Source organism: Rissa tridactyla, chromosome 2, assembly GCF_028500815.1.
Source record: "Rissa tridactyla isolate bRisTri1 chromosome 2, bRisTri1.patW.cur.20221130, whole genome shotgun sequence".
NCBI lineage: Eukaryota > Metazoa > Chordata > Aves > Charadriiformes > Laridae > Rissa > Rissa tridactyla.
In genome coordinates, this window is record NC_071467.1 from 22,864,916 (window position 1) to 22,892,511 (window position 27,596).

The window sequence follows — 27,596 nt, forward strand, 5'->3', positions numbered from 1 at the left end:
GCAAAACTTTACAATAGACAGATTTTCTCATTACTATTGCAAGCCATTTCCTCAAAATGTGGCAATATATGCCATATGCCAACACTAACTAGCAAATGCAAGTCATTATCTCTGTTATTTTTGGAACAAGATAATATTTTTTTGAGTGATCCATAGCTCCAAGCTATCAGATGGAAACTTGGCATTAACCTCTATGAACAAACAGAGTAGTTAGTAAATGATACTATAAAATCAATACTTAACAGAAGAATAGCGAGCATTTCTAACCTGCACGATGACAACGTGCTTGTAAAACCACAGGAGGGGATCCTGAGAACAAGGACTTATGATCTGCCGCTTGAAGTCAACTGCCTAATGTGGTTGGTTTATAACAATATTTGCCATTTGGTTAATTAAGATCAATGAGGTACAAAGCAGGCCTGTAGGCAACCTACAAGTCTTCACTAGAAAACAAACAAAAAAAAAAGGCAAAAAAGAATTAACACAAATTTAATAGTAGGGATATTAGTGCCCCCAGAATAAACACCCAGTAACAGTGAGCTGCAACGCGATCTTTAAGCAAGCTGTTGGTGAGAAACCCAAGCCAGGTGTGCAGTAATTATAAACGGTATCATGGAGAATGCTGTAAAGAATTAACATTTAAAACCAGAGCTTCTACGATATGTGTGGGTATATGGTAGATTAAACAGATATGTTCACTAATATTTTTATAAACATACTTGCCTGTAACATTGCGCCGTCTGGCCTGACAGGGATACTTTTATGAAGACTCGGGAGCCTGAAAGAAATAGTGTGCACTTTTTTTTTTATGTCTTGAGAAATGTATTTGTTGACATTTCATTTGGGGAGGGGGGAACTGCAGTGGGTCTTTTTGATCTCTGTTGTTTTCTGTTGTATTTTTTGTTTAAATAATTATCTCTTCAAATCATTCCGTACAAATCTCATTCTACAGCCCAAGTTTATGTCAAAAAAAGACCTTCACATAGGGGTGTATTCAGCTTTGAGTATCTGAATGACTCATTTTTGTTCAGGATAACTCTTATGCACAGGCTAAACACTGACTGACTTGAGTGTTCAGCAGGGTGCGCAGAGGTATTTGCAGGTAAAACTGCTTAGGATTGAGAAAGCTTACCTATGAGTTAGGCAAGAGGCAGCAGGGGGGCAGGGTTGCCCTTAGGTGTGATCTTTTACCAGCTGCGTGAAATGGTTGCTTTTTTAGATTCAGAGAGTGGAAATAAGAACACTTGAGATGGGTTGTGGAAGTAGCTGCTGCCGTTTGAAAATCCTGGTGGTGAAAGTAACACTACCCAGGGCTAGGAGAGTCCCACAGGGCTTACACGACCCAGAGCATGTGTACCACACCAGGCAGCGATGAGGAGTTCCCAGCTGGGGAATCCGGGGAATCCGCGCCTGCTGCGCGGGAGCCTCTGCCAAAAAGCCCATTGCAGGCTGCTGTCAGAAGCCATCCAAGGACTCAGTCCTGTGGAAGCCCTCTTATTTGCTTAGTGAGTCGAGGTTTCCATTCCACATTCCCTCACGGCGACAAATGTTTCCAAAATGAATGTGGTGAAAAGATTTTAGCGTTTCGTTCTAGTGCAGTGACTCTTGACATCTCTGAGTGTTTCTGAGGGCAATACAGATTTTATTCAAGTTCTGATTATTTACCCATTCTGTTTCTATTTATTTGTTTTAATTTGTAGCCAAATTTTCTGCAATGATCTCTGCAGAGCTGCGTGTTCTTCTTTGGTATGTAGATGACATATGCAACGGAGATTGGCAGGGATGATATAGATTTCCTTTGCTTTCTGGCATTCTCTGAGGCTTATACAAACAAAAGCTGACAAAATGAATTCCTGAAGACAATGGAAATATTTTTTAACATGATCACAGTTTTATGAATGTGTTGGTGGGATTTTTTTATTCTGGTGATAAAGGTGTTAAAATGAAAGACTCTGTACAATTTGCTGGGGTAAAAGACCTAAAAATGGAAAGCTATATTTTCTAAAGCTTGAGAATATCTGTTGATCAAAAGATAGAAAAGACTAATGTTGCTATACATATATCCCAGTGCCAAGTTTCATAGGATTCAAATATCTGAAAAATAAGAAATACAATGGGGTAAGATCGTGATGTTCTGTGTGACATGGGAAAACTGCAGTATCAGACCCTGTTCTCCAGCCTCCCTCAGTTTGACTGATAGGAGAATGAGAGAAAAAATATTACTGTTTTCCAAAAGTTATTCAAAGGAAGTGGAGAGAAAATAAATTTGTATTACTTTGTTATTTACTTTTATTTTTCCTGGAGGTGGCTTTTTGAAAGCATTTTAATAAAAGATACCTACCAAAGCACATTGTGTTTTAATCTTTCTTGATGTTGCCTGGGAGACACAACCTTAAGATTGAAATTTAAGTCTTTGAAAAAAGATGTTTGCAAACTGGAGCAGAAATGGTATATTTTCTTCAGCCGAGCTTTGTGAAGGAAATAGAGTGTCTATTCCCTGGCTGCTTCTCTGTTATAAAACTGCCTTCCTGGCTTTCGGCTTCGGAACAAGGACTTGAGGAAAATAATAAATTTGAATTTTCCAATAATTTAAAAATTTCTGAATTACCCCCATTGAAGTTTATATGTATTTATGCATATGAGCATTTAATTATTCTATATAATGTGGGCAGCATCAGGACAGGTGCAGAAGGACTTAAACCAGCATGCCTGAAAAGATTTGGGGCAGAAGGTGCTCAGAGGGACTTGAAATCTGCGTCCAAAGCCTTGTTCCAAATCTATCAGAGAGAAGTTATGAAGAGCATTTTTGATCCTGAGTATGTGCTCCGCCTGGACAGCCATGACCACTGCCTCACTGACTCAGCGCAGGGCAGAGAGTCCTTGAGGACCCTACTGATGCTGGACTCGGAGCTGAGATATTTGGGAAAGCACCTGATTTATGGAAGGGGGCACTGGGAAGCTCAGTGCTGTCGTGAATCTGAGCCTCTGGTTTAGAGCTCTGTTGTAGAGAGAAGCTGATGGGGACTTCTTGTGGGGCTCTAGCTCCAGGCTTGGACTGATCAGGAGGGGCCGGGAAAGCTGTCACGCTGTACTGTCAGCAGTGCCTGGGGACACATTCAGCACTTCCATCCATTCAGCTGCCGCATCAGGCTTCGTGTTAGTCCCGCTCTCACATAATGCCAAGTCAGGCAATGTCCTCTTTGGCCAGCACACCTGCATCCACGGCAGAGCTTGGCCGGCCTGGCTGCACCAGCAGAACTTGCCGGGGGACCCCAGAGGCGTCTGTCAGCAGAACGGTTGGATGCTTTGGGAGCCATGGGAGCAGCCAGGAATAAACTCTGCAGACACCAGTGATGCTGGATGTCACTGCACTGGAGTTAAATGCCCAAGCTCCACTGTGAATCTTCACTGAATTAAATTTCCCTTTAGGTAATTTCAGTATCATAGAATAGTATTTAAGTGAATTACATGTCTGTATATTCTGAAAAATGGAAGCAATATATAATCGCAGCAGTAATAGCAATAATGGATTGCCAACTTACACTTTATGAAAGATTGTGAAGATACGAGTGACAACAAAGTACTAACTGTTATAACTTGTCACCCAGCTCTGCAAACACTCATTTAACTAAGCAGGACATCCCTTGTGCCTTTGTAGGAGGCACCTTTGAACACAGAAGTTGCTGGCTAGAATAGAGATAATATGGGATATTACCACAGCGGTTTTGACAGGAAAAAAAAAAAGCTCTGTCTCACTTCTATATCACCTTTCTAGAGATTTTTCCTTTTAAAATTATTTTTAAAAAAACAATTTGAATAACTTACTGTATTATATTAACTTCTTGGTTTCCTCTCATTCAAGGCCTTTGGTTACAATTGTGGCCAAATGTTTTCCCACCACAGCATTATATTAGAAAAGGTTTTAGGGCATAGCTCGATAAGAAACTGTTTGACATCAGAGCCAGCTTAGAAAGTCACCGTCTCCCTTCTGTGTCCTTGCCTGCTGGTCCTACCCCGCGTTACCTCCCCTTCTGCCCAGTGCTGCACCACCACAAGCAGTCTGGGGCCACGCAGCCGACTCACGTGGCTGAAAAACAACCTTTTTTCCACCTCCTGTTATTTTTCAGTTGAATCAGTTCTTTAACCTGATCTACTCAGTGGCTGTATATGTGCCAGCGCTTGGAAGGAGAGAGCTGGTGGGAGAGCGGGAGGCTCAGAAGGTAGAAGAGCACTGAGCTGTGCAGCTGATTCACGCAGCGACTCCCACTGAATCATGTCCTCACGTAAATAAAATTATGTATGTGTTTGTGGTTTATATGCGGCTATACATTTCTTCTGCTAACTACGACAAAAATATCTGCCAAATACAAATCTCATAAATCGTGTACATTTTACTTTTACTTAAAATTTCTGATAGAGGGCAATGTTAGTACAGCTCATCTTGTGATTCCTAGTTCTGCCCTCGTTTCTCACAGTCTATAAACGATAGTATGGCTGGCTCCTCACAGACGTGCAGCAAAGCTAATGTTTCACTCGAGGTTCCCAGGAGCTGAAGTCTCATTTTGCCCAGCATACCTCCAGGGCGACCGCATTGGCTGTGTGATGCTTAACATATCACTGCCTGTTTATTTTTAATTTGCCAAAAGGGCAGTGATTTACCTGCTGGTGAATTTAGATATTTAAGTATATTCCCCAAATGGTAGTGGAAAGTCTTCCCCCTCTTCTCAGAGTAGTGTTTTTACCAATGGGCAGGTGAACTCAAGAAGTGCTAAAATTCAGGCAGTATATTGGAAATGCTCAATATGGACAATACAGCGAGAATGAGCAGTCAGTTAAAACCAGCCAAGCCTCTGTCCAAAGCACAGCTGCATCTTCATCAGGCTTGATGACCTGTGGCTTCTTTTGCTCACCTTTCTATTATTCGAGATTTCTTCGTCCTGTTCAGTAACAGAAGCAGCCTGCAGGAAAAGCCTCAGGAAAGGCTGGTCTTGGCAGAGAGATGGTGCGAGTAGTATCTTCAGTGAAAAATTCATGAAAACTGGTGTTCTCTAGTGTTTCTTGAGCTTGGAACTGATCTTTCCAGCCCTGGAAAAAGCAGAAAACATAAGAAATTTGAAGAGGTTTGTAGAAATGTTATGGTCTCCAAAGATCTAGCTAAGTCCTCCATTACACATTTGCTTTCTCACGGGATGTTTTTCTCTGGCTTGACTGTCACCGGGAAGGAGAGTTCAGGGGGTTTATTCACAAAACCAGAACCACAAGGCTCCATTTTTCCAATCTTATAGAAGCTGCAGGTGAATGCAGCGTTGTTACGTTGCCCATTAATGAAAGCGCAGAAAAAAAAAAGTTAGTTTTAATCTGATGTTCAAATGAAAATGCTGCTTGGCGTAATGTCTTTTCAGTAGTGTTATGGTCTTCATCAATTCAATTTCTGGGAGTTTTTGCATGGCTGTTGATTTTCCTCTAATTCAGGGGTAAGGTTATGGTGATGAGTGTACTCTGAAATGCGCAGTAGTTAAGTCTTAGACGTGGAAACAAAACCTCGGTTTTGAAAATGGTGGTTGAGTCTGGGAGAAGGCTGTTGTTAGCTTTGCTGTGTTTGAAGAAATATAAAGTTAAATCCTGTCAGACTAATTCAGCTGCAAAGCTTCTGTTGAATGTATGGAATAGGATTACACCCTGGGGATACAATTGAAGCATATTAAAATTGCAATCTGTGTTACGTGCAAGAGGTGAATTTTAACAGCAAGGCCCAGATAAACAAGCAAACATGCCTTCCGGCCTGCTCACCGTCGCGAGCCATGTCATCTCAGGCCTGGTTTTTTACTGCTGTGTAGCACGATGTTGATTTTGCCTATGAAAAGGCCTGAAACACAGCCAGGCTAGTGGTTTAGCAATGTGTATTAGCCAAAGTGAGGTAAAAAAGATTACTTTAAAGGTGAGTTAGTGCGTGTTCATAGAGTTTGGGAGTCCATACAGGACGTTTTCTCCCAGTAAAATATTCCTCGTTGGAGAGATACTCATTCCTTCACCAGAATGAAATGACCTCACAGGAGGCACACAAATTTATAGTAGCACTTGCTCCGTGTTTAAGAGGATGAGTGATCACCCAGCAGTGGCATTTTGGATATTTTGTCTTTGACTCTGTTCTAAAAGTTTTTTCCAGAGTTCAGGCAAGGAGTACATTTTATTCTCTGCCCTCTGTTTATTCTGCAGCTGAAAATATTCAAGGTCTCTCTTTTTACTGAGCTCTCTGGACTTGGGTTAAATAACGTACTAGATTCTTCCATGTCAAATTCCTTTGAATCACATTTATTCTGCTTGGGTGAATTAGTAACTGGATCAACTATTTAAATTAAACAATGAATATAGACAGGCACTCGCACTGAATTCCCTGGATTTGGAAAATACAACGTGAAACATGACCTTCCTAAGATAAGGCATGCATTGAGAACAAGATAGATAGCTAGAAGAACTGTTGGCACCTGTTACATGAATTCAAAGCAGCTGTAAGATAACGAGGCACCTTTTCTTGCCTAAAGCACAACTTGGATGGCAAACAATCAAATTTGGTAGATGCAGTTACGAATTTCATGTGAGGTAATACCTAACACATTGCAGGTGAGAAATGAGATGTAAAAGTGTCAATAATAATAAATAAGAACAGCAACAATATCTCTTTAATACCACTTTCATTTGTAAATCTCAAAGTGATATGTGTCACTCGTATATCTTTGTTTTATGGATGAGGAGAACGAAGGATTGGGAAGGGATCTGACTTGCTCCTGGCAAAGCAGTGTTAGAGCAAAGATTGAACCCAGGTCTTCACCCTAGTCGAGGGTGAGAATGGCCCTGCTGCGGAAATGGCTGCCTTTTTCAGGATGTCTTTTCTCATCAACTGCAGAAATTTAGATTTAATTTGAAATGCAACTCTACTAGTAGGGCTGCTGGTTCTTACCATGAAAGCGCTGGCTGCAAAGATGCACTTCCCAGTAAAGGAGAGCTTAGAAAAGGACAGAAATGGTACAGTTCAACTTGGAATCATTATATTTGGAGTACTGGTGGATGAAAAGCTGGACATGAGCCAGCAATGGGTGTTTGCAGCCCAGAAGGCCAACCGTATGCTGGGCCACATCAGAAGTGTGGCCAGCAGGTCGAGGGAGGTGATTCTCCCCCTCTACTCTGCTCTGGTGAGACCCCACCTGGAGTACTGCATCTGGCTCTGGAGCCCTCAGCACAGGAAAGACATGGACCTGTTGGAGCAGGTCCAGAGGAGGGCCATGAAGATGATCAAAGAGCTGGAGCACCTCTGCTATGAGGACAAGCTGAGAGAGTTGGGGTTGTTCCACCTGGAGAAGAGAAGGGGAAGCCTTATTGCAACCTTTCAGTACTTAAGGGGGCTTATAAGAAAAATGGGGACAAACTTTTTAGCAGGGCCTGTTGCGATAGGACAAGGGGCAATGGCTTTAAACTAAAAGAGGGTCAATTTAGACTAGACATAAGGAAGAATTTTTTTACGCTGAGGGTGGTGAAACATAAGAACAGGTTGCCCGGAGAGGTGGTAGATGCCCCATCCCTGGAGACATTCAAGGTCAGGTTGGAAGAGGCTCTGAGCAACCTGATCTAGTTGAAGATGTCCCTGCTCATTACAGTGGAGGTTGGACTAGATGGACTTCCCACCCAAACCATTCTATGATTCTATTATTCTGTGATGCTGTGATTTTTATGATATTTGAAACCAACTGTCTAAGTGCTGTCTTTCTAGCTGTGTTACAGGTAAAAATGTGCTCAGGAAGTTGCCAATGAGAAAGAAATGACCTCTGGCTATGGTGGAGGGGAAGGTCATCTGGCTGTTCAGTAACTCCATGGAAAGCTTTGGTTCTTCCCATTTAGAAAAAGGAGACTTTTTGGCAGACAGTGCTTCTGACAATGCAGAGCATGTATTGCTCACAAAAGTGCTTGGTGGACCACTTCCTCTGCAATTGAACAAGGTCCCTATACTAGCTGCAGCAACTGCTTACAAAACTATTATTAGGAAAGTAACTATTTTTTCCTGTCTTTAATGGTGTTTTGTGTGTTTTATTTAATCTCTGAGCAAGTTAATTGCTCTTGACTTCTTCCCTTCCATCTGTTTTTCTTCTTCTCAGTATATTTTTCCTGTTTGCAGATTCAAAGCTCTTCCTCTCATGTTGTACATCGACCTGCTCCTCTCCTCCAGGAGCCCTCCAAGGCAATGGTGACCTATGAGTGAGGGACCACTCTGGTTGCTGTGCTGTGGTAGCCCTGATTTGGGGATGGGCCTTGAGTTTCTTCCACCCCATCTCTTAAATAACAACATCTCCTGGGAGCTTTTGGCCCAGAGGCTCACAGGTTTCCAGGGTACCAGGAGGAAAAGTTGAGCCTGGGTTTAATCTCTTGTATATTCAGCTTATCCTGACCTGGTCCTCTAGTTGCATCACTAGGTTTGGAGGAGTTACACATACGGAATTATATTTATAGTACAGCTTGGTCGGAGCTACCGTATGCTATGGCCATGAGGAGAGAGCCCATTGGGAAAGCCTGGATGTGCCTATGCTGCACACCTGGAGGAGATGCAGCAGTTTTGCAGTGCAGACCAGGCAGAAATAGGGCAGCCTCCCCGTGAGACCTGCGTAACTTCACAAAGCAACGTGCTCAGCATGGACCTGCCTTCACTCCTTGTTTCTATGGCTTTTGGAGAAACGAAAGCTGAAGCTCTCTCAGGTATTCAGAGAGAAATGTTGAATAATGTAGGTTGGAAGGGACCTCTGCGGGTCCCCAGTCTGACTCCCTGCTCAAAGCCAGCGGGGTGAGATGAAACAGAAGTGAGAGGCTGGAGGTCTCCCCCTGAGGGAGGGAACTGAAGCCCTGTGGCCTTTTGGCTCTTTGCAAACACCGTGGATTGGTTGGGAAGTGCCATCATAACAAACGCAGCAGGAACGCTTGGGGCTCAGCCCCTTTCATCCAGGGGCTTTACACACAATTAAGCCTGTTCAACAGAAACAGTCCTTTTTGTAGACACGGTAGGGATAGGGAACATGAGGCCTTGTCTGAACTACTTAAGTTGCAAAAGTCTCAATATTAAAATATCACATTTTAAAATTGATCTAATTAAAGTAGGGCAGTTTTTCCCTTATAGGCATGCCCTAGGGCACGGAGGGATTAACGTTGCGCTTCCTGAAGTCTGGCGCATCCACGGCTCCCATTAATTTCATTTGGGAATATGAATGCTTAACAGTCATGGAAATCTGGCCCTCAGCAATGGGGCTGAGGAGATGTGTATGTTTTGCAGCAAGGCAGTGCTGCAGGAATGAGAGCAGAAATTTGGGGTTCACAGCAGAGAAGGGGCTGAGGAAAACTGTCAAGTGGCTCTGCTGGCTGGCTCTGCTCTCCTGCCTTCCCTTTCCTCCATAGGCAGCCACCGCTGGTCACACACGTAGGTGTATCTGTACCTCCCTGGGCTGATGCAGTGCCCTGCTCAGAGCCGCATCAGCATCAGGAGGTGTCCAGGGAGACAGGATTGGTGCCTGGGGTACGCACGGCATATCAGTTTGCTTTGCCATGTTAGCTTGTTTCTGATAAAAGTAAATTATTCACATCTCTGTGGTGAAGTGGATCTTGTGTCTGTGTGAAGAACACACGGCGGAGCAAGGGCTGGTCGGGCAGAAGAGCAGGGTGCGTTTCTGTGCGTCTTTGCTCAGGACCATAATACTGATAGTAATGCGCAAACTGCAGCCTTGTCAGCTCCAAAAACCTCAAAATAAGTACTTAAAAAAAAAATCTTACGATTGCATTTTAGAGATATTTGTTCCTTTCTGATACCACTAACGACCCCCACCTGCAAGTTTTTCTACACAGACTGTGATTTTTTTCATGTAATGAATGTGCAGATCCCTTCACTGCGGCAATTAGGCAGAAAACCCGTGTAATATCTCAGGCTCTCGCAATCCCTTAGCAAGCGTTGCGACAGTGCGGCTGGCTCGCTTCGTTGCAGAGAGACCTTTTGCCTCGGCAGCTCGCACATCCCGTTGGTCTTAATGTCACGCTGCCAGCCCGATGGATTAATCCAGACTTTGTGATCTGATAAAAGCTGGTGCTTGCAGAGAAATGGGAGTATTGGAGTGAGATGTAATACTTGATATGTCCTTTGCCGAGTTGGCGATGTGCACAGACTGCTGGATATTTCTGCTTGTGTGATTATTTTTTTCAGTTTGACTTCTTAATATTCAAAGTAGGCTGTTTTTACAGAGAGTTCATATATATCTAAATAGATTTCTTAGAAGTGTCAGTTTGTGGAAAGGGAGTGTGCAGAGCTAATTATGATTGAGAATTAGCATATATCTAAGGCCATAACATACCTGTAATCAGACTTTTATCTGTTTTTAAAGGGCAGTGAACAAAAACACTCCTGGGAGCCTCCACCTCCCATCCAGCCACTGGGTAGTTCGCTCACTAGATTTGACATTTTTTTTTCACTTTCAAGTTATTAATGAATTTGTACAAGAAGTGAAATACACAAGTGGGTGAAAAACTGTTTAAAAGGAATGCCGTTGTCACCAAGGCTATAACTATTCCAAAGTCGCTCCACTTTTTAATGTGACATCCCTGTGTATGCCACACCAGCTGTTTTGCTCGATTAGCCACATGGCTCACGTAGTCCTATATCCTTTCCTTGCTAGTAGTCAGCAGAGGAATGGGCAAGAAATGTCCTAATCTTGATTAGCTGAGGATTGGGGTAAACCCTGACTGCTTTCAAAATTTCAAACTGTTGCAACTCCAAACGCTGGTGTTAGTATTCACGCCCTCACTGATTCCTACAGAATTTTTTGCTATCGATAATGTCTAGTAGCTGGAGTCTCGCTGTTGAACTATCCATCATGAGAACACAACTTAACTTCACATCACTTCTGAATGTGTCACATTTCAGTTTCTTCAGCTGTCCATTTCTCCTCTCATCATGAGAGAGAATGGAAATCCATACTACACCTTTTCTATATTGTCATTATCTGATGCATTTCTGTTACTCGTGTTTCTGTGCTTGAGAAGACTTTTCCATCTTCAGGCTTATCCACCCTGGAAATAAGCTGTTGACAAGTGAGTGAGAGTGTGAATTCAAAGTGCAATACCTTTTTGCACAAGCTTCTTATCTGGACACCCCTGCTCCAAACTTGGAGGGCTTTTTAAAATGTGTTCCAGCTTACTTCTACTGCAGGCAGACAGACAGCATGTTGCAAAATTCCAGCTTACTCCCCATAGCTCAGATCTTTTCCCACTGTACCTCAACAAGTGGAGCAGACGTGCCGAGGTGCAACCACACAGCAATACCGTCTGGGCAGGGCAGCCATGTCCCCTGGCAACCTCCACTGCTATCCTTGTGTAGGCAGCCTCTCCAGGAGGTTGTTGATGACCTCCCCCAAAGCCTCCCTTAAGCCCCTCTGACTCCATAGTTCCTGAAATAGGGTTAAGTGCTGTCATCGGGTGTGCAGGGGATGCTGGGCAGAGCGCAAAAGGAGGGGCAGAGAGGGCTGTAGAGAGATTGCTTGGCTGCAATTTTACAAATTATGGGTAATATGGAAGATTAGGCTTCAAGTGATCAAAAAAGGAGAAGGTAGGACAGAAGTGTCCCTCTGATTGTTATCTCTGCGTTTGCTGTGCAGCCACAAACTCTCTGGAGTCCTGGTCCAAGGAGAATTAGATCATATGGGTGAGTTTGGAAAGCAGCTGGGTGTAATGCCTTGGCTTTTAGAGCAATAGTATATCTCAGGTGGGACTCTGCAGAGCTGTCAGTTTTATTTGTTGGTTGGTTGGTTTTTTTCATTTACAGATTATCTGAAGATTTGAGCTACAAGAGTGATGTAGAAATCATCTGTTCTGCACGGACTTCTCCCTTAAAGGCAAACTCACAGCGTAAAAGGTCTCCCAGGCTCTGCGGAGGGCTGGCAGCAGTTTCTGAGTGATGGCCAAAAATATGTTCTCGCAGCAGTGTTTCCACACTGATGGCACTACAACAGAGGCAGCTCCGCTAGAGACGGAGCAGGCAAACCCACGCTTTGGCAGGGTGGGGAGATCTGCCTGCCTAGACGTAAGGGTAGCTGTCATCTTTGCCATTTCATTTGTCTTCGCCTAAGGCGGTGATAGGAATTATGTTCATACGGCAAATAAAAATAGTCCTAGAAAATATATCCTAGGTCTTTATCCTCTCGCTTTTATCTTACCCAAGAGTTATCTGCATCGCTTTGGAAAGCTGATACTCTCTGAACACAGCACAAGCCCTGTAAAGCGTCGGGTGCTGGAAAGGCGACTGATTCCTGTGCAGTTCCAAGTGCTGCAGTGAGGGAAGGAGAAGAGAAACCCCCTGCACTTTCCACGGTTTCAGTCCTGTAGCTGCCGTGGATTTTGCACCCTTTTCAGCTGGGGCCAAGAAGAGGTTTCATATGACTCGTGCAAACGGACTGAAGTTTCAGGGTAGCACATGCCTGGGAGGACATTCTCTTCTACCCAGCTAATTCCCAAAATATAATCGGCAGGCACCGGCTGAGCCGAGCGAGCCTCTCGCGTGTACGGTGCTTTACCCTGACAGTTGACCTAGTTGTTGATGCCGGGAGTCACACACAATGCCAAGCCTGTTAAGTGACTGCAGATTTCTCCGCACAAACAAGCAAGCAAGAAATTAAAGAAAAGCTTTGGCCCTGCTGATAAGCCTGTAAGGGCACATAGGGCTTGTTTGTTTGGTTTGGGGTTTGGTTTGGCCTTTCTTTGAACCCAGTTTAAGATGGCCAGCTGTGGTAAGCTTCAGCTCAGCGCAGGAGGCCAGAGGAGGCCAACCCACAGCTCCCTGGCCATTTGGGGCTTGCAAGAGCTGACACGACATCCCTCCTGCTCCGTATGTCACGTCCTGCGATGCCCTGGAAGTGTTTGCTCTGTCATGCTAGTGTCTTAGTTGGAGAGATAAAAGGAAAGACTGACACCGTCTGTGTTATAACACAGCCTAGTCAAAGGCATCACAAAGTTTCTTCGAGACGAGCAGCATCAGTGACATTTCCATGCCTGCCTACCCGTGATTTCCTTATCACTGAACATGAAAGACACTGTGAGGAACGTTAAAGGGACCTGAATTTCAGAGGAAGAGTGCGTAGCAGCTTGTGATGAGTTGCTCTGTAAGGACTACATCATCCTTAAAGGATCAGCTGTGAACTTAAAAGTGCTGGTCTGCATCCTTTTCACTTCCAAAAGCACACAAATATAAAAATTGTCCTGCACTTGCAAATACAGCTTGGACTAGTTGTATGTGTTTTAGGACCATGTCATCTAAGTATTTTTGAGATGGAATGAAAAAATAATTTCAATAATATTCAGAAAATTCCTTTCAGCAATAAAACTTCCTATTTAGCATCAGGCATGGGCCATGAAGTGTAGGAGCTTACGGTAACTTATGGTGATGCTGGAGGAACCTGCTGCCCCTCAGAAGCGAGGCTTGCTGCTGGAGGAAGCCTGTGGTTTTGCCCGTAACATGGATACGCAGAAACTCATTTTATACTCTATTTTGAAAGATTATTTGTGAACACTTTAAGAACTGAGGACAGGATTTACGATGCACAGAGTGAGAAGATGGTTCTTTGCTCAGCAGTATGATTGCCCAAAGAGCCAAGTACTCTACTGGGTCATTTGCTGCCCTGATCTTTTTCAGAATGTTTTCATCGGGGTATTTTCTTGTTTAAAATATTTCTTCAGACAGAGGGAAGTGGGCCAATCATTTTATTTTATTTTATTAAAAAGAAGTACCATGAATATCCCTTCTCAGTTTGGCTGTACCTATGAGGTGAGTGCTGTGTATGCCCCATGGGATCGGGTAGAAGACCACAACCTATGGATAGTGTTCAGGGCAGTGATGCTTTAGATGTGTAACTGTGATAAGCTGGAGGCACATAAAGCTGATCTGCATACAAAATACTCTCTTAATGAACAGACAGATGAAGGAAGGCAGATCTTGCTCTGTTACAGCTACATTTTTGGGGATCCTAAAGAAGATCACAGGCTCCTTCCACAACATTTTTTGTGAGAAATTAATGCTCTGGAAAGCATTCTTCCTATAAAAGATGCCAGCGTGGATGGAACCGTGGAAAGAATCTCCTTGTCACCAGCAGGACAAAGGACCCACACAGAACTGCTTTTTATTAGTAATATATTGCACTGCGTAAATGTTAATGGTCCACGGGTGCTGGAGCCAAACCTTCTGGACCAGATCCAAGGACTGCAGGTGTTACCATGGTAGTGCCTCCACCAGCTTTGAAGCAAAGTCTTCTACTTGAGCAGCTCCACTGTGCTGGCTCATGTTCAGAGCCTGGGGCCTCAGCTCAGTCCCACAGACCTACTTTTCCTACACAACCGTTGTTATGCTCTCATGCCCTTGCAACACAATTGCACAATCACAGCAAAGGTTTGCGTTCTCCATGACAGTGCTGTCAACAAAATGTCTCTTTACACAGCTTTTGGGTGGTATTCTGAGAGATCTCTACTGGAACAAGGTCCCCAGGGAAGTGGTCATGGCCCCAAGCCTGTCGGTAGTCAAGAAGCATTTGGACAACGCTCATAGATCTATGGCTTAACTTTTAGGTTGCCCTGCGTGGAGTCAGAAGGTGGACTCAGTGATCCTCCTGGGTCCCTCCCAACTCAGGAGGGGTGTGATTTTATGATTCAAGTGTTTTCTACTTTTCCCACTTCCTGATATGTGACTACAAGAATATTAGAGCAACAGTTTGGTGAAAACTTTAAGGTCACTGGGTGCCAGAAATAAGAAGAGGACTTAGGCTTGGTTTTTTAGCTTTTAATCATACACAAAATACCAAATAATGTTGCTCATTTACTATGCAATAGAGGTATTACCTGTTAGAGAAGGACAAACAAAGAAGCTAATATGCAAAATCAAGCTGTCCTCTGGTGCCTGTTACAATGGCTGGTCAGATTTTTACAATCTGCCTCCTCTGCTCTTGTCACTTGATTCTGCCCTGGAAGTCTCTACTCAGTTGTAAGTGCCAGTAACTGATCAATGGCCCACTAGCGCCTGGATGCACATGGTGTGCAGGGTGAGCCCCAAAGGGCCAGCAGCAGCAGGTGGCCGAGGGCCAGCAGTGGGAAGAGGTGTCTCTCTGTCTGTAAAGAAAACTATAAGGCGTGAACAGGGGATCACACCAGAGCTATTGCAATATCTTATGCAATGCTTTTAAAAGGGCATTTATTGTAATGTGAATATATATTTTAATATGAATATGGAAATCTCTTTCTTTATTTTTCCCCGTAAAACATTTGTGGCTTCTTGTATTTTTTCATTTGCAGAGCTCATTCCTAGAGCAGGGCTTTTTACACTGTGATCCTCTTCAGTAGAGGATCTAACGAGAGGGTACTTACTCTGCACCTCCCGTGATGCAAAAGGCACCGTTTGTTTTATGGGAGGAGGCAACTGCAAGGTTTAGGTTTCTTCCTAACAGCTCAGTAGCTGCATTACAAATAAGACCACTGCTTATATTGCCCATATTTACATAGTCTAAATATCATGTAGAACGTAGGCTGCAAGAATCTGGGCCTGAAAGCATCACAGAAGTTCCTTTATCTCCCTTCTTGCAATGCATAAGAAAAGCCTAGTTGTGGTAAAATGCTCTTTGCTGAAAATTACATTTTAAGCACAATTAAAATTCAAGGTATGAATCTGGAAATGATTCAAAGAAGGACTTCTGTCCTGGGGTTCTTTGAACTAATTCTTTGCACATCATCTGTAGCCACTAAGTCCTTAGTATTGGTCTCATATATGTATGAAATTGTGATTGTCCCATTGTGAACCAAAGCAATGCTTTCATACAACATAGAGGATTGAGATGATGCTCGTTATCACATTGTTGTGGATACCACTGAAATAGCTTTTATTAAATTAACCACTTCAGGAAACAGGTAATATGTGATTGGACTTAGAAAAATGAGTTATTTCTTCACAACCTATTTGTAACCTGATGGCTTGCAGGAGATGAAGCTGAAAAATAAGACAATTATATCTGCAATTAGCACCGCACATCTGAAGTATACCTTGAACTTGGGGTTCTATTATATCTGGAGTTGTTTGACAAGTTTAACTGTTGTGTGGCCTTTCAGGCCAAATCCTATTTGAATAATGGTGACAGTAAAATTAATGTATATGCGGCTTCTGTAAAATTACTCTGCTGAATTTGGGCAGTTAGGATTACCTATGCTTGAGTATGAGCTTTTTGGGAACTATTTCTCTCTCTTTAGAAGCAAAAGAGTTTGCACTAACTCCATCTCCAAACTTTTCTGGTTGATATATTTCCCCCAGTGAGTTGTAACTTTCACCTAATTGAATGAACGGATCCATATTTGTTTGCAGAGGTTTGGACAGCTTATACACCCATGTTTAGGACTTCCTAACCTAAATCACTGCAAAAGAGGAATTTAAATTTTTCCAGGGTCACCAATTCCAACTGCAATTTCAGGGTCCCTCTGATCTTTCCCAGCCCCCTGAGGTATATAAAACACAATTTCGTTCCTTGAAACTTGGTGCGCTTCTTTCCAAAGAGCCCACCTGGTGATGAGGGGATGTGAATGACTGACTGTTAATACATTCCCTGCTTTGTATTTCATTTCCTGAAATACTGCATGTAATTCGGTTGATTTTGCAATTATTGCAGTGGACACTAATATTGCAGGGATTTCATTATTATTATTATTTAAGTCATGTTATTTTTAATAGTGTTCCGGTATGTTAAATTCTAAGCACATTCTTGGCAAGGAGTCTCTGTAGCTCATCGCTCCTCCTCTCACAGCTTAGTTGCTTCAGTTGATGCCATGACTGCCATTACAGTGACACTTTCAGAGCACCACTCAAGCACATTAATGCAGCTTTAATTACTGATACAGTTACCCTGCCAATACACAAGCTCCGCTGTACCATTCAGATAATTCTTCATGGGCATTTATGTTTATGTATTTATCCACAGCACAACATCACTTGACCTTTAGTAAAGTGTGTTGCTTTATCTCTCTGTACCACGCTCCATACATTCTGCTCAAAATTTATTTCTCACAGGTTTAAAAGCCATCATTTCTACTGTCTTATTATGAATACCTGAACTTCTGCTCTGGGGTTTGGGTTGACTTTTTCCTTTTTATTTTCCCCTGTAGCTTCTTTGGAATATCAGGATTCTGATCTTCCTGCAAACCCCAAGCAGTTAAATATAACTTCGGGCAGTTTTTCTGATTAAGGGCATGATTTCGAGTTGCTCATTATAACAGCCCTGCAGTTCCAGTTGTTATCTGGCATGGGTAGGTATATAACTTAGTATTTTCACTGCAATCTCACTCATTTATTCTCTGTTCTGCGAGTGCTGGAAGCTTAATATGTCATTAGTGTTCTTTGTGGTCTTTTGAAAAATATCAGCTGAATCATTGTAACACAAGGAAAATGGGCACCTCTCAAATTTGTCTCAAGTTTCCCTCCTATTAGGGCACGCAAACTATGTGAAAACTTCATTTTTGGCTTGAGCCAAAAGCAGTTGCACGTAGAGCTGAACATTAGTGAAAACTAATTACGCTGTCCTCAGCTTCCCGGCAGTGGAAGAAAAGAGGAGTTATCAGAGGAGGATGAGCCAAGAGAATGACCTGGTTTTCCAACGTTGTGCACAGAGAGAGACATAAGCCGTGGCTGATGGGGAATGCTAATGGTATCGCGCAGCTGGCATCTCACGCTAAAGCAAGCTACCGCAGTGACAGCTCGGTACTGCCATCGGAAGAAATCAGCACCCGTCTTGCGGGAAACGGGGCTGCGGGCTTTCTCATCAGGGACCGCCTAAGGGATTTCACTGCAGCACTTTATTATTACCTCTATTTTACACCGCACTCATTGGGTCATTAAGGATGCCGTGTGAACGTGTGATTTCAGTCTCCCATGTGGGACTCTGGCAGACGGAAATGGTACATGGGCCCCACGGCTTTGTGGTGTCACCATCCTATAGAAGCTCATCTAAGGTGTGGTAGGAAGAAACAATTTGCTCCACGGACAGCAGCAGTAACCACCTCTGCTTCTCACAATTTATGCCTTATTTTTCATACTGCAGAAATCCTAGCTCACGCTATCACATCCCTGTCTTCCTCTTTCTCCACAGCCCCACGTTCTCCCTAGGTCCCCTAACATCCCTCGCTCATGGTAGCCTGCCAAGGGCCGGCCAGGGAGGAGGCAGCGCTGCGGCTGGTCCAAGCCACTGCTGACCGGGTAAACAGAGCCGGTGATCGCTGAGCTCCCACTGATGCCTATCTCAGTGCAAGCAGCCACTCTGCTGCAGGCAGGAACAACGAGCAGAATGTGAGTTTTATCCAGTGCCCTCCCACCAGGAGAACTCTATTTGTTAGATAAAACCTTTCTACCTGGCAGAAAAAGCTGAAGACAAGACCTGCTTCAGATGGGACTTTTAACACAACTACCTAGAAATAGCCAGAAGCTCGCCTGGAGAAACGCGGACTTTGGAGTACTAAGATCACAGAGCTGTATCCGACTGGAGCCGAGGGGAATGTATAGTGCGTATGATGGATTGCCCTTGCTGCAATGACAGACTGCTGCTATCGGTATCTGTAGCCTTCCTTCAAACTGAAAAATAAAAGGCTGCCTGACACTTCCTGGTATTTCTGTTGGAAAAGTGAAGTTTAGAAGTCATGTATCATCTGTCAAAAATCTTTATGAATCTTGCTGTGATAAATGCAGGGGTGATGAATACATACAACAGAGTTTTGCGGCAGAGAAGCGGAGCTTGCTGCTTCAGGCAGCCTGAGCCCAGTCATGCAGAGTTTGTTGAGGGCTCTTTTATCAAGATGAAGAACCTCAAGGAAATGTTATCCCAGCCAAAATGTTGGCAGGAGACAGGATGTCATCTGGATGATGGGAATATTCTTCTGCCCAGAATTTAGAAAGCATACAGCTTACAGAGACAATAATGGGAGAAAGCTTTAGAGTAAAGGGTACCAAACACAGCAGCATCTTAGCTGTGGTCCTGCAAGTGAGATTACCCATGTGAAATCTCCCTATTATGGTTGCTGTTTTCATTCAAGGTGAACAGATTTATGAACACATTGTACGGACAGCAGAGGAAGAAGGATGATTTGAATGTCTAGACCATTTCTTTTTCTTCTCAGGACAAATGCTAAGATGCCTGTACAGCCCCATTTCTACATAGTCCTTGGCAGAAGGGACAATCCATGATTGCTGATTTTTAAGATTTTACTGAGAACAATATGGTATTTGGGGGGGGTTTAAATGTTCGTCATGAAACACTGGTACATTTTCTGAGTTTGCCTTTATCCCTAGTGATCACCTCTTCCTGTCATCTTCAGGGGGATTAAACTGTTGAGAAGTTTACTGTTGAGTCAGAGAACGGCTGAACTGCACTGTCCCTTGCACAACACAGAGCAAGAAAACATGGAGCTTGGAAAATGGGGGAAGTTACTTGGATGAGAAAAAATCCCTGAGGAATTAGATAAAAGGGAGAAGGAACATTAGGGAAATTGCAGAAGAGTGTAAGACTTTGAGGTGTGCCTGGTGGGGCTGCAGCCAGGCGTGGGTAGAAGGGAAGGGAGGAAGGACTGGGAGAGCAAAGGGGGTTTGGGAGGGGGTAGGTGAGTGTGTGTGGGGTGACGGGGGCAGAGCACCCCAATGTAGGTGGCCCAGGGCCTGGCTTGCTGTTATTAAGGTAACCACAGAAAGGGGAATTAAATGCTCCCTTCTGTAACCCCTTATGTTATGAAAGAAAGGAATTTTCTCTAAGTGACAACTGGAATTTGCTGTGCCTGCATTATTTTGAAGTCTGGAATAAAACAAATCAAAGTGGGACAGACCTGTCCTTTGATGATAGGAGGAAATTTGAATATGGGTGAAAAATGTGAAGAAATTATTTTCTTTCTAAATCTTACAGTTGAATTTTTAAAGTCCCTTTAGTAATTCTGTGTTGCTCTTTTTTTTTTTTGTTAAAGACTTGAGGCTGTCAGTGTAGTGTGGCACGTTAAAAAGCTCAGTACTCTTTCCACTGTAGCAGTTAACTCTACAGGAAGACTTTCCACAGTCTTGGAGATCTGGTATTTTTTGTGTACCCTGCTTTTGCCACGATGGAATTTCAACAGGCATCAAAATAGCAAAGCCTGACATTCACAAGGTAGCATTAATACGTTGCAGAAATGGTAAAATTCGGGCAAGACATTTTTCCTCAAGTCCAGGCACTTATGTTTTCAGCCAAAATGATTTCTGGGATCAGGTGCTTTGCTGCTACCTCTTTTCAGCTTTTTATTTTGTAAGGCATTTACATTCCTCAGCTGGATTAGGTCCACATGAAGAAGGCACATACTGAAGGGACAGGGTGATAATGGAAATTTAGAGTGCAGAGCAGTTGAGTAAGCTCCATGGCAAGCAATGTGGCAGTATAAGGGCTAACAATTCATAAGATCAAATATTTGTATTCTCAGGGACTACACTCTCTTCATTAATTTGCAGTTACCATGGTAAGCTCATGATAAATTTCAGGGGAAAAAAAGTAATCATTGTCTTGTTAACAATTAGAAGAGGCATTATGTTTAAAATGCCATAAGAACATTTAAATTCAGACATTTTCCTTAAGATTATATATTCATTAAGTGACCGTAAATCACTAAGAGGCAGCATAATTAAGATTTTTTTATTTATATAATGATGAGAAATCCATACAAAATTCGTACAGTTTAAGATTTCTTTGTGAAAATGATGACTTGGGCATTGACAAGGATTTATTAGACGAAACTAATTCATGGAATGACTTTTTTCTAGACTTCAGTATCTCAATTTGAAACTTATCAGTTTGCCATGGTTTATGATATATTAGACTTGTTAAATGCAAGAGTATAACCATTAGCTTTGGATAATAAATGGTCTGTTGTAAGAAATAATTTAGCATATAATCAAAGCAGATAGTAGAACTAATTGCATTCCATTTATCATTGGCCATGTTAAATCTGGTGTGGTACTTAAAAGCAAACTTTGTCTGAGAATTAAATGGAAGTCATTGACATTGATTACGCTTATGATTGTGTTTACATGTGGTAAAATCTTGGAAACACAGTCCCTAGATATTATTATAATAATTCATTTAAACTCTGCTTCTGTTACAGAAAATGGTAAACATTTTGGCTTCTCAGGGTAAACCTAAGCCCAAAGCGCTGCTGCATAACTACAAAAATATTGGGATGTCCTGAGTAAAGGGCCGTCTGGGAGGCGGTTACCTTAAGTACATGCTGCTTTAGGCATTTCTTTCCCATGATGGATGAGGCTTGGGCAGCCGTCTCTCCCTCCAGCGCCAGCGGCACCTGAGCTGGTGTGGGCATCCAGCTCAGCCGTGGGGCTGCAGCAGCCTTCCAGATGCTGTGCTGGGTCCCTGCACCGCACTTCCAGGCAGTGGAGAAGAGGGAAAAAAAATTCTAAGTTATGCGAGAAAATTATATATAACAAGAAAGATTTTTATTTTTTTTTTTACACTTAAAGAATGAACAGCAATTATCTGCCCCTTTGGAAAACCATCTTTAACAAAAAAACCCAAATCCCAGTCTTGGAGTGACAGGCAAAGTCAATGGCCCAAGACTAGTTTCAGTGGTGTTTTTCAGGAGCAGATGCAGGGTAAGCAGGCAGGGAGCAGGCACTGCGGTGTGCTTACTGGTACCGGTAACAGCTCCTCGAATAAGACCATCCCTCTCCCTCTTGCAATGGTTGATCTTGCAGGGGCTGGGCGCTTTGCTGTCCCCTGGCCCGGGAGCTCTCTGGGGGGAGGTAAGCAGTGGAAGCACAGCCCCAGCAGGACACCGTGGCTGGGAGAGGGCTGGGACCCCTGAGGACTGCCCGGGGCTCAGCTCAGCAGCTCGGTCCTCCTGGTCTGCAGCCCTGGTGGTGCTCCAGCTGCAACCCCCGCTGTCCTGGGGGCTTCCTGGCTGTGCATGACCCCACTGCCATGCACGGTATCTTCCTTGGGGTCTTGCCTTGGGGTTTTGGAGATGTTAAAACTAGTTGAGATCTTCTCACTTAGCACTTATGTCGTCTGGTTTGAGTGCGCATACTGAGCTGTAGGTTCTTGCTGCTGAAATGGGGCATGACAAAGGGAATGGGTTACTAACCAGAAGACACTGCCTGGTCCTCGCTTCATGTTCAGCTTTCACTCGCAATTCGAGCTGGGTCAGATTTGGAAGGTCCTGACTATTTTCGCCAGCTGCGAGGAAATGGAGTGTAATAAAAATAACCCAGCCCTGGCTGCCTTGCTTTGCGAACTTTCCTATTGGTTCTACAAATCTGGCCTGCGATAGCCAAGCCAGGGGATAGCACTGACACAGTATCCTGAGCAGGTCATATCCGTAGCTACTGTTTCACTTCCAGCAGTGCTATGTCTGATCCAGGACATTGCCCCAGGTTCTTCAGCAAACCATGCCTGAAGTCCTAAACAAGATAGGTTGGCTTAGGGAATCTTAATGGCATCAAAATTAAAAAGGGATTGCCTTCCCCAGTTTTGAGGGCCACAGAAGGACCGAGCCTGAAAAAAGAAACTGCAAACTACACATCTTAGGGCCAGCCTAAGTTAAGGGCCAGCTCCAAGAGAGAAAGAGCGCCAGGTACACAAACACAGTTTCCTAGAGATGAAGGTCAAACTGTATTGCATACAATTAGGGACTCAAATGCATGTTTACAGACGACCTGTTTGAAGGCCCCGCGTACCAACAGCATCACTACCACAGTGGTCCGACAACCAAAGCACGAGTCCAGAGCCTGGTTGTTCCTAAATGTACATTGCATGGATCCTGCAGATCCTTCTGCATGTTCTTAACTGTGTTATAGGAGTAATTATTCCATGCTGGTCACTACTGCCAGCCTATCAACTATGGGTTTTCTGGTTTTTATGAGAAAAAAAAAAAAAGTTCTTTTAGAAAAAGTCTGTCAAATTCTAAATGAAAAATGCATGTGTTACAGAAAATTCAAATGCAGAGTGAAGGTAGTAGTGCCACATTCTGCTCATCTTCCTCCTGCTAACATTAGCAACTCTATTCAAGCAAGCAAAGTAAACAGGATTTATTTTAAATGGGTCAAGTATCTTTTTTTTTCAAATGTGTTGTCACTTGCTTTGCAAGCAGTGAGTTTGCTAGGGTTTTGTCTGTCTAAGAGTCCTACCCCTTTCACCCTGGTGGGAAAGGCCTCTGCCTTGACTTGTGGTTCTCTCATCCCAAAAATGTGTGAGACAACGTTGTCAATGAAACAGAAAATGCAGGCGCATATTTGGAGGCATCTCAGGCGGCGCTGGAGTGGCATCTTAAGAGACCGCTTTCCTTCTCAGTGCGCTTGGATGATCAGTGCCCTTGGATGACAAGGGGGAGATCACCGCCACCTCTCAAAGCTGGGAAGGTGATGAAAGACATTGGCAAGTGGGAAGTGCTTCTCCAGAGCTTAGCTGGAAATCTTCCTCTTGAAGAGTCTTTGCTCTCAACAAAATGCTCTACCAGCCAGGGGAAGCTCAGCAAAACTGGGGGCTGCTAGGGGACACTGTGCCTAGAAATCACAAGAAGAACGTGTGCATGTTCAGAAAGCTGGAAGGCGACTGACAAGAAGGACTAGTGAGCCGAGCAGCCTGAAAACACTCTTAATCGTTGCATAGAGCTAGGACTACGTTTGGAGAGGACTACTGACACAAGAACTACAGGGCTGAGAATAAACATCTGGGAACAAAAGCCCCTTGCAAATGCAACAAACAACAACAAAGAGAGTATTCATCCCCAAAGAGTTAATAAAAAAGAATCTCTCGGTTTGGTAATCACCAGTAACAGCACATGATATGCATATTTGTAACCTCCTTGCATGGTACACAGACCACTTTATCCTGCTTTAGTGTTTGGACTGTTGCATTTTTAAGTTGATATAGTCTTATCGCTGTTGACTAGTTCACTCTTCTGGGAACCACCGCCTCCTGTTTATCCGCAGAGGGAAACTCCACGCCTCTTCTCCGATCCAGAGATATTTGTAATGAGAAATGATAAATTCCACAGAGGCCTAACCCTTGGCCTCCACCTGATCCTTCAGGTTTTAGTGATGATCCATGACACATGGAGGCTGGGAACTAGAGTGTGAGTGATTAATACACAACTCAGTATCTACCACGGAATGGGCCCAAGTAGTTTCTAACCTGGGCTGGACTTGGGCACATTTCCTAACAGTAAAAACTCCACACCCTGTTGCAGATACTTTAAGCTTTTGAGTCTTCTTTAGTAGTTAATGTAGCGTAGGCATGCAGGTCTCTAGACTCTCAATTAATGCTCATATTTGAATATTCTTTCCAATACCTCAGATACTTAGTTCACAGTCATTTTCTTTTAGTCTCTGTCCATCCAGTCTAGATTTTTTGCAGGTGAAAATATTCTAGCATTGGACTGACAGGAGGCTGCAGCTGTAAAAAGCAGAACTGGGCTTATGATATATTGCTGGATACCCCTAAAACAGAATTGAATTTTCTCTTGCTCTTTCCTTCTACCTTTGATTTTGTAAAACAACCCCAACTTAATTTTACTTACTTGTGATATCTTTATATCGTGCTTTGAGATGCTGCTTCCATTAATTTTCGTGCTTTGAGATGCCGTTTCCATTAATTTTCCATGTGTGACACCGCCCCATGGGCATCAATAGAAGCTAAGTCAGTCAAAATAATGCTGGTATATACACCTTTTTAAAACTTTCCCTTGTGTAAAAACAACTTAGCATGAGTATGAGGCCTATTCTGTAACTATTCTGTGTAAAAATTACACTTAAACTTACTCTTCTTCTGAAGCTAAACTAACCCATACTAGGAAGTTGGGACCTTATTTCTGCCCCAGTTGTTTTGATCCAGCAAATGATTCAGTAGATATAGGTGAGAGGTGACTGCTCCGTGTGAGCTAAGGCAGAGATGGCTTTCCTCCCACCACCTCTGGGCTTTTAATAATCATGAATCATTCCTCCCGCTGGTTATCAGTATTTCTGTCAACTGGACAGGAACAGTGATAGCTCCAAAATCTGCAGCCATGTAAAAGGTTTGAAGATCAGAGTATCAATTGATATTAATTCCACAAGGTCCTATTTATACAGTTGTTTTATTAAAATGAGAGACTACTTGAACTATAGTATTTCTACAGCATTGTGGGCATGAGGGATCCAGAGCTGTCACAGCCTTTATTTTCCTTTTCTTGTGCCTCTGCCCTGCGCACGGGCATTCCTGCCCCAAAAATGCAATTGGGACTGACTCTTTCCTCCCACCACAACGGCTGGGTGCGCCGGCTGGACAGGTAGAGATTGTTAGCTATACCTGCGCTGAGTGCCGCTGCCTGCAAGAGGAGCCGGGAGAGGGACCACGTTGTCAAGTTCAAGCATTCAGAAATTGAAGCGACCTTTTCCCTACATCCAAAGGTGGATCATTATTTCTGTTGCACTGAGTAGGTAGGGACATTTTGTTTTCAATGGAAGATGAAATTCCTGCATAATCGCACAATTCCTGCACCTGAGGCTTTAAGGAAAAACACCGACTGCAGCAGGACTTGGCAGCAGTGGGGGAAGAGGAAGAGGAGATGGAGGAGGAAATAATCTCATTCTCTCACCTGCAGGAGCGGAATCTGACCCCGCTGCTGACTCCTGGCGATAGAGGGTGCATCAGAGAGGGAGAGGAAATGGGAGAACCAGAGGAGAGAAGAGGTAGCCTGTAGGAAGACATAAAGAGAAGGAAATACTTGGGATTAGTGGGGAAGGTCATGGGGCTATGCAGCCTTCAGACATCTGTCCAAACCAATCTGAAGCTCCTGACTGCTGGGTTGCCTCGCCAGTGAGTATATTTTTGCACTCCAAAAGACGAGGTGAGGAAGGGTGTCTTTCCTGCTCTGGTTTATCTGCGTCATAGGGATAACACCTGATTTTGTCTACATCCAACTGTGAACCGTGCTGAAAAGAAAACGTGGAGGCAAAAAAAAAAAAAGGGGAATGTTGTAGAAGGATCTCACAGTTGGAATTAAGGGGAACTCAGGGCTGGACACGTATTTTGTGCTCTGCTCTGCTTTTTATCTTTGGAGAATGAAAAGCGAATTCTTACTCTAGTAATCTATGAAATACATTGTGCATATGGAGCCATACAAGGTTAGGAATCCAAGTATTAAAACTGAATGTAGAGAAATGTTAATGAGGCAGAAGGTAATTTTATGTTAGCTTTTTTACATTTTGCCCCTCCAGACAAAATCAGACTGCTGTTTTGTGTAGCACTATACTAAAAATACTGAGCTGTGGCATCAGATTTCTAGCTCTAGGTTAATATCAGCAGTGGTAGGGGAAACACTGTATAAAGCGATCATCCATCAATTTTTTCTCATTTTGTATATAGTGACCACACAGTTCAGTCTTGTACTCTCCCAAACAGTGTGACACTCTTTTTTTTTTTTCCCAGTAGATTTGAGGGAATGAAGTTTATGTTTCTGTTTTCAAGTGTTGCTTCCTCCATACGAGCAGGAAATCCTCCCTCCCTCCATACGTTTTTAAAATAGCTGACAGTGCCCCCAATTAATTGCATATCAAACTGAAGTTCTTTTTCCTGTCCTACGTGACTGTCCTCCCCTTTTAAATAGTCCATCTGTTTTCTTACTCCCGATACAAATAGTAAAAACTTCCCCTACCTACCAAAGCAAAAACTCTGGGAAGATGAATGTAGACGAGGTGGCAGTAACTGATGTGGCAGTTACATCAACCATATATCGCTGGGATATCTTCGGACATTACCATCAGGAGATGTCTAAGAACACAGATAAAATACACAGTTCTACATAGAACTAGTATTGACTGATTCTTTGCCTCTTGCTAGATCACTTTTTGGCTGCACGTAAACGCTTCCAAATAAGTCAAGTCCTTTTTCAAGTTTTAAATCCCTTCCAAAAATGTGTTTTAAAAAAATCCACCTTCCCACAGAATACAGCTTTCTGGATTGCTCCTCTGCGTATATCGCTATAACCTTTGTCCTCCCCTCTAACCCTTCCTCCTCTCTTTGCCTGTTAATGATTCACATTTATTGTGCCGCGTCCAAACTCTGCACAAATCTCTCTTCCTGTCTCTCTATACCTTTGGTGAATATACTCCTTCTCCTGCACTTACATTCTGGAATAGCAACCCAAACAAACAGGTAAGTCACTGATGAAGGGTGAAATACAGAACACACTTGAAAAAACAGCAGTGTAAACCACTCCATTTTTAGTCCTCAATATCTGTTGTAAATGTATGGGAGAGGTCTGACTTTCCGACCAATGTGCCTGCTTTTACTGACTTCATCCATAACCTACTAGTGCTGTTATCAGGAAAGATGAGACACTGTAATGAGACTGCATATATTTGTCAGTTCACTTCCTCCTCATTTAAAATGATTTGCAAAAGAGAAGGTGACAACAGATGAAAAGAGTAAACAAACGCCATCCCTGCATGCTTTGGAACCTTAGTCTCATTTTATTTCTAAAGAGATGACAGGTGTGTATCTATTCAC

The 27,596-nt window shown here is 43.3% G+C and overlaps 1 long non-coding RNA gene across 1 annotated transcript; it reads right to left on the reverse strand.

Annotated features, from left to right (window-relative positions):
- Positions 1-858: 858 nt before the first annotated feature.
- LOC128905798 (uncharacterized) lies at positions 859-27,157 on the reverse strand. The gene is made up of 5 exons (XR_008464989.1): positions 26,747-27,157; positions 25,684-25,782; positions 21,313-21,474; positions 4,911-5,085; positions 859-2,094 (listed from the first exon to the last, which is right to left on the reverse strand). It is a non-coding gene; the product is annotated as an uncharacterized LOC128905798 (long non-coding RNA).
- Between the last annotated feature and the right edge of the window lie 439 nt (positions 27,158-27,596).